Source organism: Nesoenas mayeri (genome assembly GCF_963082525.1).
Source record: "Nesoenas mayeri genome assembly, chromosome: 21".
In the NCBI taxonomy this organism is placed as follows: Eukaryota; Metazoa; Chordata; class Aves; order Columbiformes; family Columbidae; genus Nesoenas; species Nesoenas mayeri.
The window spans coordinates 1,343,991-1,361,990 of NC_137571.1; positions in this window are offsets into that span (position 1 = coordinate 1,343,991).

Sequence of the window (18,000 nt, forward strand, 5' to 3'; positions counted from 1 at the left end):
TTAGACACGCTGCACCTAAAGCTGTAAATACACCAAAACCTTCTGAGATTAAACAGGATCGTGAGGAGTCTCCCACGGAGTTTTTACACCGTCTTAAACTGACAGCTCAGTAATATATTAATATAGATCCTGACTTGGAGAACAGAGAAATAGAATTCTTAGTTGACTGGGAGCTCATTATTCTGTGTTAAACACTATGCAGGGAATATTAAGTAGCGATTCTGTAACAGTTATGGGTGCCACAAAAATTGCAAAACACGACCCTTTAACCTGCTGCTTAGAATGTTTGTATGTGGAGTCTGTACTTATTGATTGTGTACCATGTGTCTTCTCTTGTGCACAACGAATGGTTGAAAAAAGCTTTAATGGTGCAATGGCTGTGCAGTTACACGCTGCTATGGCTGCAATTGTTAAACAAAGAAGAGGAGGTGTGGCAGGGTTGTGACATCAGGCCCGTGAGAAACTGCAGGAGTCACAGTGAGAACAAGCGCTGATGGAACAACAAGCAGGAAAGACTGTGTGGGACATGAACCATCAGGGACAGAGGGACTGATACGGGATTGGTACATCAGGGACAGAGGGATTGATATGGGATTGGTACATGAAGGACAGAGGGATTGATACGGGATTGGTACATGAAGGACAGAGGGATTGATACGGGATTGGTACATCAGGGACAGAGGGATTGATACGGGATCGGTACATCAGGGACAGAGGTCCACGATGTTTCAAATGCAAACCTGAGTTTGTATTAAATGTCTCTCTGCATCTTAAAGACCACAGAGACCCATAGAGACCCATAGAGACCCATAGAGACCATAGAGACCATAGAGACCATAGAGGATGAATCACCATGGGCACAACACCAGGAACCCGCCTGTTTGTGTCCAGGATATCCACTCCAGCAGACACGTTTTAATTGGTACTTGCATTATGGATTAGGTGCAACAAAAATCCATACTTTCTTTTATCCTTTACTGTACAGGAGGGGGTTGAACTTTTCTATAGCAGATTCGATCACTTGTTGTAAAGGAATGAAATAAATAACTTAGGCTTTTTCTATGGATAAACAACGTTTAATCCAATTCCTTAATTGTATTCCTTAAACACGTGTTCATTAGAGCATAAGCAAATCAGCGCTGGGTACGCGGGGGATTCGCTCCGCCCAACACGCACACCTTTAAACAACAAGAGGTGTGCTTGAATACAGTAAGGTGTTACATATTCATCATGACCCCAGGAACGCCCGTACATATCCATAACCTTTCCTGCTTCTCATTAAAATGAGTCTCAGAGAACCATTTCCATAGTCTCCTCCTTGACCTGCCCCTGTTGCGCCTGCGCAGTGTCACTTGGTGGCTTTGAGGAGGGGTCTCTATGGTCTCTATGGGACTCTATGGTCGCTGTGGTCTTTATGGGTCTCTATGGGACTCTATGGTTTCTGTAGTCTCTATGGGTCTCTGTGGGTCTCTGTGGTCTCTGTGTGTCTCTATGGGTCTCTATGAGACTCTATGGTCTCTGTGGTCTTTATGGGTCTCTATGGGTCTCTACGGATCTCTGTGGTCTCTATGGTCTCTGCGGTCTCTATGGGATTGTATGGTCTCTGTGGTCTTTATGGGTCTCTATGGGTCTTTATGAGTCTCTGTAGTGTCTATGGGTCTCTACGGATCCCTATGGTCTCTGTGGACTCTATGGGTCACTATGGGCTCTATGGTCTCTGTGGTCTCTATGGTCTCTATGGGTCACTATGGTCTCTATGGGTCTCTATGGTCTCTATGGGTCTCCCAAGCTGCCAAGTCGACCGAAACCAGACTGGCCCCCGTTTTGCTGTAACTCTTGGCTGTCTTGTCTCCTCAAGGTTACAGCTGGTGCTATAAAACTTCTGATCTCGGCACTCGATGAGGTTCTGGTTTTTATTAACACAACTGGTTACATACAGCTCTAAACTAGATACTCGTGGCTTCAAGTGTTAGTTTGTTAGTAGGCCCTTATTATGTGGTTGGTTAACCCTGAAAATGTGAGCTCCTTCTATCAATATAACCTCATAAACAAGTTTCAGAACTTTTTACATAGAACTTACCCACCTTTTCCTTTTTGCAGGTTCAGAGGCCGAGCCTCATTTGGTTTCACCCTGTTTTGTGTCCCAGTCCCTCCCTGCTCCCTCCTCTTTCCTGCTGTGCCCTTCTTCCTCTTCATCTCTTCTCCCTCTGGCGCTCTGCTGCTTCCTCACCTATTCCCCCACCCTTCTGAATCTCTGTGCAGGGTTTCTTGTATCTCCCTCTCGGTCTCCACCCCTCTGTGTTCTCACCATCCCTGGTTTCTCTTTGTCGTCATTCTTGTCTGTTGCTCTGTCCCGCTCCGTGCCCCATCATTTCTCACTGTATCCCTCTGTCCTGCTCCCTGCGCCTATTCCTGCCCTTCTTCTTTTTTACTCCCTCTCCCTCTTGCTGCCCACCCCAGGATTTTTTCCCAATCTCTATCCTGCCCCAATCCTTATTGTTCTTTCTCTCTCCTGCTCCCTTTCTGTCTTTCTGCCTGTCTGCCCTTTCCCTGCTGCTTCTTTCTCCATCTCTGTCCAGATTACTGCCCCTTTTCCTTCTTGATGTCTTTCTGTCCTGTTTGTCTTTCTGTCTTCCTTGCCTGTTCCCAGCCCCATCCCCTCTCGCTGTATCTTCCCTGTCCAGCTGGCTCTGCCTTTTCTTTGTCTTCTCTTCCTCTTTGCTGCTCCTCAGCCCTCTTTTCCTCTTCCTCCAGCTCATTGCTGCATGTTTTCCCTTTCCAGTCTCTTCATTTGGATCTGAACTTTGCTTTGTTTCTCAGTCCCTTTGTTCTGTTCCCTTCCTGTTGCCTCTCAGTGGGCAGTGACGACCTGGTTCAGAGACAGCACGGCGACCACCCCCCAGGTCGCTCGATCCATCAGCACAGACACCAATGTGGTGGACATCAAATGACGTTTATTAACAACTAACACAGCGTTATATACCTTAGGTTTACAACGTCACGTCCGTGTACTTGCCTCACATACTCCTACGTACCTAGGGAGAGGCTACTATCTTTCTGTACAGTGTGAGATGTTCCAGCCGCCAGACCCTAAATACATACAGGTATGCGTCACAACTCCCCCTGGACACCGTTTGTGTCACAAACGCCACTGGACAGCGTGTGTGTCACAAACCCCATTGGACAGCGTGTGTCAAAACCCCCCGTGGAAACTGTGTGTGTCACAAACACCCCTGGACAATATGTGTGTGAAAAACCCCATTGGAGAGTGTGTGTGTCACAAATCCCATTGGACAGGGTGTCTGTCACAAACCCCATTGGACAGCGTGTGTGTCACAAAACCCATTGGACAGTGTGTGTGTCACAAACCCTGTTGGAAAGCGAGTGTGTCACAAACCCCATTGGACAGTGCATGTGTCACAAACCCCCCTGGACACCGTTTCTGTCACAAACGCTCCTGGACAGGGTGTGTGTCATAAACCCGAATGGACAGCCTGTGTGTCACAAACCCCATTGGACAGTGTGTCTGTCACAAAACCCATTGGACAGCGTGTGTGTCACAAACCCCATTGGACAGTGTGTGTGTCACAAACACCCCTGGACCCCGCTTGTGTCACAAACGCTCCTAGACAGGGTGTGTGTCACAAACACCATTAGACAGCCTGTGTGTCACAACCCCCATTTGACAGCGTCTGTGTCACAAACCCCATTGGAAAGCGTGTGTGTCACAGACCCCGTTGGACAGCGCGTTTGTCACAAACCCCAGTGGACAACGTGTGTGTCACAAACCCCGTTGCACAGTGTGTGTGTCGTGTCACAGACCGCATTGGAGAGTGTGTGTGTCACAAACACCCCTGGAAAACATTTGTGTCACAAACGCCCCTGGACAGGGTGTGTGTCACAAACCCCATTGGACAGCGTGTGTGTAACAAACCTTGTTGGACTGTGCGTGTGTCACAAAACCCATTGGACAACGAATGTGTCACAAACCCCATTGGACAGCGTGTGTCACAAACCCCATTGGAAAGCGTTTGTGTTAAAAACTCCATTGGATAGAGTATGTGTCACAAACCCCATTGTAGAGCGTGTGTGACAATACCCATTGAATACTGTGTGTGTCAGAAACCCCATTGGACAGCGTGCGTGTCACAAACCCGCCTGGACACCGCTTGTGTCACAAACGCTCCTGGACCGGGTGTGTGTCACAAACCCCATTAGATACCCTGTGTGTCACATACTCCATTTGACAGCGTGTGTGTCACAAACCCCATTGGAAAGCTTATGTGTCACAAACCCCATTGGATAGCGTGTGTGTACCAAACCCCATTGGACAGTGTGTGTGTCACAAAACCCCCTGAACACCGTTTGTGTCACAAGCGCCCCTGGACAAGGTGTGTGTCAGAAACCCCATTGGACAGCCTCTGTGTCACAAAACCTATTCGACAGCGTGTGTGTCACATACCCCATTAGACAGCGTGTGTGTCACAAACATCATTGGACAGTCTGTCTGTCACAATCCCCATTGAATACCGTGTGTGTCAGAAACCCCATTGGACAGCGTGTGTCTCACAGATCACGTTGGACAGCGCGTTTGTCACAAACCCCATTGGACAGCGTGTGTGCCATAAACCCCATTGGACAGCGTGTGTGTCGTGTCACAGACCGCATTGGACAGTGTGTTTGTCACAAACACCCCTGGACACCGCTTGCGTCACAAATGCCCCTGGACAGGGTGTGTGTCACAAACCCCGCTGTACAGCACGTGTGTCACAAACCCCATTGGACAACGAATGTGTCACAAACCCCATTGTAGCGCGTGTGTCATAATCCCCATTGAATACTGTGTGTGTGACAAACCCCATGGGACAGCATGCGTGTCACAAACCCGCCTGGACACCGCTTGTGTCACAAACGCTCCTGGACCGGGTGTGTGTCACAAACCCCATTAGATACCCTGTGTGTCACATACCCCATTTGACAGCGTGTGTGTCACAAACCCCATTGGAAAGCTTGTGTGTCACAAACCCCATTGGATAGCGTGTGTGTACCAAACCCCATTAGACAGTGTGTGTGTCACAAAACCCCCTGAACACTGTTTGTGTCACAAGCGCCCCTGGACAAGGTGTGTGTCAGAAACCCCATTGGACAGCCTCTGTGTCACAAAACCTATTCGACAGCGTGTGTGTCACATACCCCCATTAGACAGCATGTGTGTCACAAACACCATTGGACAGTCTGTCTGTCACAATCCCCATTGAATACTGTGTGTGTCAGAAACCCCATTGGACAGCGTGTGTCTCACAGACCCCGTTGGACAGCTCGTTTGTCACAAACCCCATTGGACAGCGTGTGTGTCATAAACCCCATTGGACAGCGTGTGTGTCGTGTCACAGACCGCATTGGACAGTGTGTTTGTCACAAACACCCCTGGAAACCATTTGTGTCACAAACGCCCCTGGACAGGGTGTGTGTCACAAACCCCGCTGTACAGCACGTGTGTCACAAACCCCATTGGACAACGAATGTGTCACAAACCCCATTGTAGCGCGTGTGTCATAATCCCCATTGAATACTGTGTGTTTCACAAACCCCATGGGACAGCATGCGTGTCACAAACCCGCCTGGACACCGTTTGTGTCAAAACGTCCCTGGACAGGGTGTGTGTCAAAAACGCCATTGGACAGTGTGTGTGTAACAAATCCCATTGGACAGTGTGTGCCACAAACCCCGTTGGACAGCGCGCGTGTCAAAAACCCCGTTGGACAGCGTGTATGTCACAAACACCCCTTGACACTGCTTGCGTCACAAACGCCCCTGGACAGGGTGTGTGTCACAAACCCCGCCGTACAGCGCGTGTGTCGCAAACCCCATTGGACAACGAATGAGTCACAAATTCCATTGTAGAGCGTGTTTCACAATCCCCATTGAATACTGTGTGTGTCACAAACCCCATTTAACAGCGTGCGTGTCACAAACCCGCCTGGACACCGTTTGTGTGACAAACGCCCCTGGACAGAGTTTGTGTCACAAACCCCATTGGACAACGTGTGTGTCACAAACCCCGTTGGGCAGCGCGTGTGTCACAAACCCCATTGGACAGCGTGTGTATCATAAATACCCCCGGAAACTGTTTGTGTCACAAACGCCCCTGGACAGGGTGTGTGTCACAAAGCCCGCTGTACAGCGCGTGTGTCACAAAGCCCATTAGACAACGAATGTGTCACAAACCCCATTGTAGAGCGTGTGTCATAATCCCCATTGAATACTGTGTGTGTCACAAACCCCATTGGACAGCGTGCGTGTCGCAAACCCGCCTGGACACCGTTCGTGTCACAAGCGCCCCTGGACAGGGTGTGTGTCACAAATCCCATTGGACAGTGTGTCGCGGTTGAGACGGACAAGCGACATGGACCAGGTTCTTTCAAGATGAAAGTAATAGATGCCATTTATTGCTACAAGTGCATTTTTATACAATTCTGCCAGTTCATGTGTCTTTTCACTATTGGTTACAAGTTACAACACCAACATCTCATTGGTTAAACTTGCTATCATCCATGTTATTCTTCTATCCCCTTCTCTCTCACGGGTACATCTCTCCTCTCTCCGGATACTCCTTTACTCCCATCCTCCTCAAGGGTAAATCTTAATATCTCAAGGCTGATCTCTACTCTCATATTTTCTGTCAAGGATTCCACAGACCCGCTGCAGTTTCCCACAATTCCCCCTTTTTTATTTGTGCTAAAAATGCTGCCTTCATTGTCCGCTGCAGGGCCCTTTGCAGCAGAGAAACCATGCATGGCAACATTAGTAACACAACCACAACAATCATCAAAATGATCAGTCCTGTTTTCACTACTGATAACAAGCATCCTAAAAACTCTCAACCACTAAGCAATTTATTTAACAAATCCCATCAAAATCTTCACACCCATGTCCTTAAGCTAATAACAAAAATCTATCGTGGCTCTATTCTGCCGTGTGGCGTGTCTTACAGAATCTATATCTAACAAAAGTCCACTTAAAGCCTTTTAAGTTCTGTTAGTTTGCTTAACTAGCCAGCATCCTAATTTTCTAAAATATTTAAAGCTTTTAGCTGTGCCAACACCAGATACAAGAGATCCTAAAACCCTTAACCTTGATCCCCAAAAATCTACATTATCATCACATTTTGACTCTTATACACGCAAAAGCTGTTTTTCTCATCTTACTCTTCTGTGATCTATTATCATAGATACATTGGGCATTAAGAGAGTTAATAGTCCCAAAATACACAGTCCTCCAACAGAATTAGAGGGAATTCTTGGTCAGGCTCTATCTCCACAGATCAAGAATACACCATACAGGAGGTTTTGGGGTCGCTGTTCCACATTATCAATGACAACTCTTGGATTCTTCTGCGAGGCATTACACCATCGAGTTTCATTTCTATAGTCACCAATGGTGGCATTAACATTTTGCAGTCTTATCCATTCATGCTTTAGCATATTGTCCTGGCACTTTTCACAAACCAGCTGGATACAAGCGTTCATGGGCACAGATCCCAGCAATTCCAGTTCCTGTGGTTCAATGTCTATTTCCGGGAGACAGTTAATCCAAAGTGCCATGTTAGTATTATTACAGTTTGTTGCAATGCCTCTGCATTGACCACTATTTTGAAACAATTGTGTGATGCTGCTGTAGTCATCAAGGAGGATGCCAACCAAGCATGTGTGGAATGGGTTTTCCAGAGATGCCATAGCCAGGCATATGGAGTCCTGGTCAGTCATGTTGGCTAAAGTACTCCACATGTTAGTCTTTGTCTGTGCGGGCATCCAAAACACAGCAGCTGCAACAATCGTTGTCAGGACGATAACACAGGTTTCACATTTCGCGCCAGCAACCATTGCGGCCCTTGATCTGTAAAGACACAAGCAGAACCTCTCCCCCAGGTTATCAATTGATGTGGCCTTTTCCATTGACTAGTGATTTGACCATAGCTAATGTAGGTTCCTTCTGATTTAGCATGATTTTGGGTCATACTTGCAAAGTATTTAATCACATAAAATGCTTTTGACAATTGGTTTTGTGGTACTTTCCCTACTTCTCCCCCCTTTTTGTTTTAAAAAAGAACAAAACCAAAACAAAAAAAACACAGTTCAGAAGCAGATATGTGCATTGAACCTTGATTATGTACTCAGAATCACAAATCAAATTTAGAGGTTCCTCCCTAAAAATCTCTAAGTAATTTAAAGCTGTGCCAAGTTCTGCTAATTGGGTTGAACCTTCAAAAATTTTTTCAGAATGATGCCAATTGTTATTTTCACACTAAACCACTACAGCTTTATGAGACTTCCCAAAACCATCGACAAAAACTTTGCAAGTATGTAGGATCAGACCAAATACAAGTATGGCCTATGGCCTGATGTTGAAGACTTGCAGGTTCTGCAGTAATTTACATTTTACATTTATGCATGCCAAAAGCTGTGGTGTTAAGAAAACCAGCTAGTGCAATTTATAGAGACATAGATTACAAATAAAAAAAATCAAAATTAAATTTCACAAATGGTACATATATGACAAAAGGATCATGGCCTATTGAAACTTAAATTAATTCCCTGCTTTTCTGGATCAGAGTAACAAGTGGTATATCAGTCTGCTAGCAATCTCATCATACTGTCCCACAATAGCCACAGGTTGTTTCTATGTTGTAGCCATAAATAGACAAATCTGCAAGTCCAATCGAACGCAGTCAGCCTGTAAAGTTGTCATAAATTTATTCCTTAAAGCTTCCAACTCCATTTTGGCTGTCATATTTATTGGATATTGTTTTCCCTTACCGGATCAAGTCCTGTTTCAGATCTATCAGTGTAGTATTTGCTTTATCAAAACATTGGCTGTTAATACTAGTGGAAATACAGCATTTTAAATTTCCTTGGAGATTTCTCACTTGCAGCAAGCAGATCTGCAGCATCCCAGCAGCTTCTTGTAGGCTATGCAACTAAACAGAAGTCTCAGAAAACGTTATTTGAGCTTACAATTTACTTAACAAATCTTAACCTAAGAGAGGTATAGGAGTTTCTAACAACTATAAGAATTCATGTATTTAAACTTTGTTCCAAATTTGGCATTCCATTGGTCTCAAAAAACGGCCTTTCTTTTGTTCTCTCTCATGACCTCAAAAACTAGCATGGTGAATTTACTAAGAAGTCACTTACAACTAATTACCACAGAATAAGTCTATTAACAAATTTTTGGTTTAATTTTCCAGTTTCATTAGAACTATGGATCCACTGGTGATGCCTTTAAATTTTACCCTCAGACTCCTTCATGCAGTATTACAGCTCTCTAGCAGTAACATTGCTTGGGGGAGGGGCGCGGCGGGGAATAAAACTTCCCTCTTGCCCCCATCTGAGATGGCAAGACGTCCAGCCCAGTATGAAAACACATCAGTTTGAACTCCACATCAAACCAACTTGGCTCCACTCCACACTCAAATCAGTACCAGTCTGACCCAGAGAAGCACTGAACACTGTGATTCCCCAAAGCTGACCAGTGTGAAAAGACTGACTTCAGCAAGGAGGTAAAATTATGAGCTCTTTTTCCCAAATGTGCCAAAAACTAGGAAACAAGACAGAAGCAAAAATAAACAACACCAACAACCCCTGATTCAAAGCCAAAAAACAACACAGTGCCACAACAAAAATGGATGACAATACTTCCGGGGAAAAAAAGCACAGAGCGGGGGGAGTAAAGCCCCCCTTTCTCCGCTTAGCAGCGGGAAAACAGGTTTCTCCATTTTTTTTCGTTCTCTTCTTCCTGCAGTTCAGATATAGTCAAGGTCATGCAGCTGGTACAAGGTGGGAGGCTCTGGTAAACTCCTCAGTTACGATGAGATGCACATAGGCCTGGAATATTTTGCTGTTTTGTTTTCCATTTCGTTCCAACCATAATACACTTTATATGCAATTTCAAGTAGCTCAGCAATAGTTACATGCCTTAGCTCCATTTACCTGTTACAATTTAGAGATGTCAAAAACCAGTATAAACCAGTATAATAAACATAAATCCATTATTCTATTTTCCTAAATCTAAATCAGTTAATATTCTAGCAACTTTTAAATACAACCTCTTCCAAATTCACAGCTATCATAGCATTTTAACAATTTAAATGCTTTTCTAACAATATAAGCAATTACTCTAATGTGTAAGGATGCATCCTAAGGGGGAGCAAGGTGGAATTTTTGCAGTGGAACAGGTTCCCATTTTGTAATTATCTCCCCAAACAAGATTCTTTTGGTACCAAATATGAATATGCAAACTAAAATACTGAGCTCAGATATGAAAACCATATACCAAGTTCAAATATGCAGATGGATCACAGTTACACCAATTTAAGACAATATCTCAATTTTTGCATTGCACCTTTGGGCCGCTCACTGCTCAGCCAGGTGGAGGTACCTCTGGGTCTCCCTGACAAAAAAGGTCAGTTGCGCCCTGAAACCCATCCGCATCCACCGACCCGGACTGAGCAAGGCCTTCTTTTGTTTTGTTTTGTTTTGTTTTTTCTTTTGTTTTAATGTCTCATCTGGTGCGCTACAACCGTCATTCCAAAACCAGGATTCTTTACATGATGTGCATACGGAAAAAACAAATCCAGCACACCGAGATGAGACACAGCCTGTCACAGAGTTGCGCAAGTCTGAATGCTGGAATAAAGCTAGCATGCTAGAGAAGAAAAAAAAAAAAATAACAGCTACTACACACAAAATTTACCATCACATTCACGTAGTAAAGAACTAAATTACTCATGATCTTCTGTATTATCACAAAACGCACATTTTGAGTTAATGAATTCTCATGATTTAACAGACTGTGAAGTTATCGTACCATATAACAAAGACCTACCAAAATTACAACATGCGTAAACCGATACCCACGAAGAAAACAGATTAATGAGGAAAGCATCTTGCAGACCTTAGCAAGTTTACTGTGACCTGTGTGTTATCAGTTAACTCTCTCTCAGCTTGTTGACATTCAAACCGGTCCAGCTGTAAAACTATCTGTAATGATTTAATGATCTCTTGTAGAGATTTATTTTGTCCTGCTCTTCTCACCTTAAAAGCAACATTAATTGCAACAAAATTCTATTCTCCAGACACTTTTACCAATCATTTAACGTAAACAGCAGCGAACACTGATTTCAATATTTAACAAGATCTTCCTTCCTTATAATTCTAAGTGCTTTCCTAAGTTTTAAAACACCTCCCAATACTGATTTTTAGGAACACAACTGAAAACAATTATTCCTGACCCCATCTTGCAAGTAAAAACCTTGAGAAGGGGGAGGGAGGGAGGGGTGCTGCTTGCAGCATGACTGGGAAAAGTAGGGAGAGAGTTTTGCGGCACACTTAACTCACATTCCTGACAAGCTGCTTGATTTTTCAGAGAGGCAATACACAGAAATGCATAATATGTACTGTAAAACTCGCAGATAGTAAACATGAGCATTCTCTACTGCTAATTTCAACACCAATGCTTCCTTAGCTTGTAAGTTTTCAACCTGCTTACTGATAGCCTCTTGAAGATGGTCAATAAATTGCATGTAATTATCACTGGGACCCCGATTAACAGTTGCAAATGATTTGGCCACACTGCTGGTCCCAGGCACCCCCATCACAGCTTGATATGTGAGGTCTGTTGACTGCTTCAGGATTTCAGAAAGTTATCGTGCCTGTATAGCGTCTCTTCCAGAAACGCACAGGGTCCCGTGGTTTAACTGTAATCGAAACTGGGGGTAAATCCCAGCTTTTTGGTAAGTTCGGTTTACGCTCTGAAACTCTACCCTCACCCTCAGGAATTCAGTGTGGGAGGGAGGCGGGGGCAGGTTGGAGGGCCCCAAATCTGTAGGAATTACGTTATTTGGCTCGGTCTGGCTCACCACGGGGGGGTCCTCCCCACCTAAATCTCCAGGCAAGGGGGGACAGGAAAAAAAAAAAAAAAATGTCCATTTTCTTCTTCCGTGACTGATAGCGGCGGGGCAGAGGGTTGAACTGTGATCAATGGCGGTGATGCAGACGGTGGAACCGCGGTTGCTGATGATAGAGGAGAGGTTTGAGCCGTAATTGATGACAGCGGAGCGGTTGGCCGAACGCACCGCTCTGACTGGTGCTCCGACTGGTTCTCTGAGGGCCCCTCCTGAGACCATAACGCTGTTTTTTCATGTGAGTCTTTCATAACTTTTAACCGATCTCGGGGCCACACATATGTATACGACTCTTTCGTAGTTTTTTTCTGATCTCGGGGCCACATATACGTGCGCTCCTCCTTTATTCCTTTTAACTTTCCAAGAAAGTACCGCGGATCCTTGTCTGTGTCAGATAATATGGATTTGGGCGGTATTGATGAATCTTTAGTAACAGGAGGTGTCGGAGTAGTACTTAATCTTGCTTTTTCCTCCGAATCTGGCCCAGAAGAGCCAAGAAGACCATCCCCCTCAGCCGCCTCTGCCTGTTGCTATTTTAACTCTTTCAAAGTATCTAATAATAAGCACCACGTCGTTAACAGTTCAGTTGCTTCCTTGGACCCTTGGGTAGCACTATCAAACAATTTATCTCCCAAGTCCATCCATTGTGACACACTAAATGCTGTCACAGGATTAACCTCTAAACCTTGTGCTTTGCCCCATAGTAACATTTTTCTTAAAGTCAGTTCCGGAAGGCTAACACCCTGCTTCTTCAGAAGCAGCTTCCATGTAGATAATATAGAACCCTCTTCTTTAGATAAGTTTCCCCCCATGTTCCCGGTAGCTCACCTCCTCCTTCGCGAGGTGTCTTTTCAATCGATCCGGATCTTCGGCAGCTCTCCTGGGCTGTTCTTATCAGCTGTACCGGGCTCCGTCTCCACAGCTCTTCGGCTGTTCACAGCTTTCCACTGTCACCTTGTTAGGCGAGATCCTCTTCAGGTAGGATCACGTCGGGGTCACTACATGTCGCGGTTGAGACGGACAAGCGACATGGACCAGGTTCTTTCAAGATGAAAGTAATAGATGCCATTTATTGCTACAAGTGCATTTTTATACAATTCTGCCAGTTCATGTGTCTTTTCACTATTGGTTACAAGTTACAGCACTAACATCTCATTGGTTAAACTTGCTATCATCCATGTTATTCTTCTATCCCCTTCTCTCTCACGCATACCTCTCTCCTCTCTCCGGATACTCCTTTACTCCCATCCTCCTCAAGGGTAAATCTTAATATCTCAAGGCTGATCTCTACTCTCATATTTTCTGTCAAGGATTCCACAGACCCGCTGCAGTTTCCCACAACAGTGTGTGTCACAAACCCCGTTGGACAGCGCGAGTGCCAAATCCCCATTGGACAGCGTGTGTGTCACAAACACCCCTGGACACCGCTTGCGTCACAAATGCCCCTGGACAGGGTGTGTGTCACAAACCCTGCTGGACAGCGTGTGTGTCACATACCCCATTGGACAGCGTGTGTCACAAATCCCATTGGACAGCGTTTGTGTTACAAACTCCATTGGACAGAGTGTGTATCACAAACCCCATTGTAGAGCGTGTGTCACAATCCTCATTGAATACTGTGTGTGTCAGAAACCCCATTGGAGAGCGTGCGTGTCACAAACCCGCCTGGACACCGCTTGTGTCACAAACGCTCCTGGACCGGGTGTGTGTCACAAACCCCATTAGATACCCTGTGTGTCACATACTCCATTTGACAGCGTGTGTGTCACAAACCCCATTGGAAAGCGTGTGTGTCACAAACCCCATTGGATAGCGTGTGTGCACCAAACCCCATTGGACAGTGTGTGTGTCACAAAACCCCCTGAACACCGTTTGTGTCACAAGCGCCCCTGGACAAGGTGTGTGTCAGAAACCCCATTGGACAGCCTCTGTGTCACAAAACCTATTCGACAGCGTGTGTGTCACATACCCCATTCGACAGCGTGTGTGTCACATACCCCATTAGACAGCGTGTGTGTCACAAACACCATTGGACAGTCTGTCTGTCACAATCCCCATTGAATACCGTGTGCGTTAGAAACCCCATTGGACAGCGTGTGTCTCACAGACCCCGTTGGTCAGCGCGTTTGTCACAAACACCATTGGACAGCGTGTGTGTCGTGTCACAGACCGCATTGGACAGTGTGTTTGTCACAAACACCCCTGGAAACAATTTGTGTCACAAATGCCCCTGGACAGGGTGTGTGTCACAAAACCCGCTGTACAGCGCGTGTGTCACAAACCCCATTGGACAACGAATGTGTCACAAACCCCATTGTAGCGCGTGTGTCATAATCCCCATTGAATACTGTGTGTGTCACAAACCCCATGGGACAGCGTGCGTGTCACAAACCCGCCTGGACACCGTTTGTGTCACAGGCGCCCCTGGACAGGGTGTGTGTTACAAACCCCCCTCGACACCGCTTGTGTCACAAACGCCCCTGCACAGGGTGTGTGTCACAAACCCCATTGGACAGTGTGTGTGTCACAAACCCCATTGGACAGCGTGTGTGTCACAAACCCCGTTGGACAGCGCGTGTGTCACAAACCCCATTGGACAACCAATGTGTCAGAAACCCCATTGGATAGCGTGTGTGTCACAAATCCCATTGGACAGTGTGTGTGTCACAAACCCCATTAGAAAGAGTGTGTTTCTCAAACTCCATTGGACAGCCTGTGTGTCAGGAACACCCCTGGACAGTGTGTATATCACATACCCCATTGGACAGCGTGTGTGTCACAAACCCCATTGTACAGCGTGTGTATCATAAATACCCCCGGAAACTGTTTGTGTCACAACGCCCCTGGACAGGGTGTGTGTCAAAAACGCCATTGGTCAGTGTGTGTGTAGCAAATCCCATTGGACAGTGTGTGTCACAAACCCCGTTGGACAGCGCGAGCGTCAAAAACCTCGTTGGACAGCGTGTGTGTCACAAACACCCCTGGGCACTGCTTGTGTCACAAACGCCCCTGGACCGGGTGTGTGTCACAAACCCCGCTGTACAGCGCGTGTGTCACAAACCCCATTGGACAACGAATGTGTCACAAACCCCATTATAGAGCGTGTGTAACAATCCCCATTGAATACTGTGTGTGTCACAAACCCCGTTTAACAGTGTGCATGTCACAAACCCGCCTGGACACCGTTTGTGTCACAAGCGCCCCTGGACAGGGTGTGTGTCACAAATACCATTGGACAGTGTGTGTGACAAACCCCGTTGGACAGCGCGTGTGTCACAAACCCCATTCGACAGCCTATGTGTCACAAACACCCCTGTACAGTGTGTGTGTTACAAACCCCCCTTGACACCGCTTGTGTCACAAATGCCCCTACACAGGGTGTGTGTCACAAACCCCATTGGACAACAAATGTGCCACAAACCCCATTGGATAGCTGTGTGTCACAAACCCCATTGGACAGTGTGTGTGCCACAAACCCCATTAGACAGCGTGTGTTTCTCAAACTCCATTGGAGAGCGTGTGTGTCAGAAACACCCCTGGACAGTGTGTATATCACATACCCCATTGGACAGCGTATGTGTCACAAACCCGATGACACAGCGTGTTTATCATAAATACCCCCGGAAAATGTTTGTGTCACAAACGCCCCTGGACCGGGTGTGTGTCACAAACCCCGCTGTACAGCACGTGTGTCACAAACGCCCCTGCACAGGGTGTGTGTCACAAACCCCATTGGACAACAAATGCGCTGCCATTGGACAGTGCGAGTGTCAAAAACCCCATTGGACAGCGTGTTTGTCACAAACACCCCTGGACACCGCTTGCGTCACAAACGCCCATGGACAGGGTGTCTGTCACAAAGCCCGCTGGATATCGTGTGTGTCACATACCCTATCGGACAGCGTGTGTCACAAATCCCATTGGACAGCGTTTGTGTCACAAACCCCATTGTAGAGCATGTTTCACAATCCCCATTGAATACTGTGTGTGTCACAAACCCCATTGGACAGCGTGCGTGTCACAAACACCCCTGGTCTTGGTGTGTGTCACAAACCCCATTTGATAGCGCGTGTGTCACAAACCCCATTGGACATTGTGTGTGTTACAAACCCCGTTGGACAGCGCGTGTGTCCCAAACCCCTTTGTACAACGAGTGTGTCACAAACCCCATGGGACAACGTGTGTCACAAACCCCGTTGGACGGCTCATGTGTCACAAACCCCATTGGACAGTGTGTGTGTCACAAACACCCCTGGAAACTGTTTGTGTCACAAACGCCCCTGGATAGGTTGTGTGTAACAAACCCCATTTGACAGCGTGCGAGTCACAAACCACATTGGACATTGTCTGTGTCACCAACCCCTTTGGACACTGTGCTTGTCACAAACCCCATTGAACACTGTGCGTGTCACCAACCCCAGTGGACAGTGTGTGTGTCACAAACCCCAATAGAAAGCGTGTGTGTCACAAACCCCATTGGAGAGCGTGTGTGTCACAAATCCCGTTGGACAGCGTGTGTGTCACAAACCTCATTGGACAGTGTGTGTGTCACTAACCCCATTGGACACCGTTTGTGTCTCAAACGCCCCTGGACAGGTGTGTGTAATAAACCCCACTGGACAGTGTCTGTCACAACCTGTCACAATCCCCATTCAATACTGTGTCTGTTACAATCCCCATTGAATACTGTCCATGTCACAAACCCCATTTGACAGCAGGTGTGTCACAAAGCCCTTTGGACAGCGCGTGTGTCACAGACTCCATTGGACAACGTTTGTGTCACAATCTGCAGTGGACAGCGTGTGTGTCACAGACCTCATTAGACAGTGTGTGTGTCACAAACACCCATGGACACTGTTTGTGTCACAAACGCCCCTGGACAGGGTGTGTGACATAAACCCCATGTGACAGTGTGTGTGTCACAATCCCCATTGGTCAGTGTGTGTGTCACAAATCCCATTGGACAGTGTGTGGGTCAGAAACCCCATTGGACAGTGCGTGTGTCACAGACTGTATTGTATAGTGTTTGTGTCACAAACACTCCTGGACAGCATGAGAGTCACAAACCCCGTTGGACAGTGCGTGTGTTAAACCCTGTTGGACAGCGTGTGTGCCACAAACCCCATTGGACAGTGCGTGTCTTACAAATCCCATTGGACAGCGTGTGTGTCACAAACCCCGTTGGACAGCGCTTGTGTCACAAAGCCCATTGGAGAGCGCGTGTCACAAACCCCGTTGGACAGCGTTTGTGTCACAAACTCCATTGCACAGAGTGTCTGTTAGAAAGCCCATCGGTCAGTGTGTGTGAAACAAACCTCATTGGACAGTGTATGTGTTAGAAATCCCCCAGGACACCGTATGTGTCACAAACGCCTCTGGACAGGGTGTGTGTCACACACCCCATTAGACAGCCTGTGTGTCACAAACCCCATTGGACAGCCAGTGTGTCACAAACCCCATTGGACAGCGTGCGTGCCACAAACACTCCTGGACAGTGTGTGTGTCACAAATACCCCTGGAAACCATTTGTGTCACAAACGCCGCTGGAGAGGGTGTGTGTCAGAAACCCCATTTGACAGCGTGTTTTTCACTAACACCATTGAACAGCGTGTGTGTCACTAACCCCATTGGACACCGTGTTTGTCACAAACACCCTTGGACAGGGTGTGTGTCACAAACCCCGTTGGACAGTGTGTCTGTCACAATCCCTATTGAATACTGTCTGCGTCACAAACCCCGTTGGACAGCGTGTGTGTCACAAATCCCATTGGATAGCATTTGTGTCAGAAACCGCATTGGACAGCGTGTGTGTCACAGATCTCATTGGACAGTGCATGTGTGACAAACACCCCTGGACATGGTGTGTGTCACAAACCCATTGAACAGCGCGTGTGTCACAAACCCCATTGGACAGCGTGTGTGTCACAAACACCCCTGGACTTGGTGTGTGTCACAAACCCCATTTGATGGCGCGTGTGTCACTAACCCCATTGGACAGCCTGTGTGTCACTAAGCCCATTGAACAGTGTGTGTGTCTA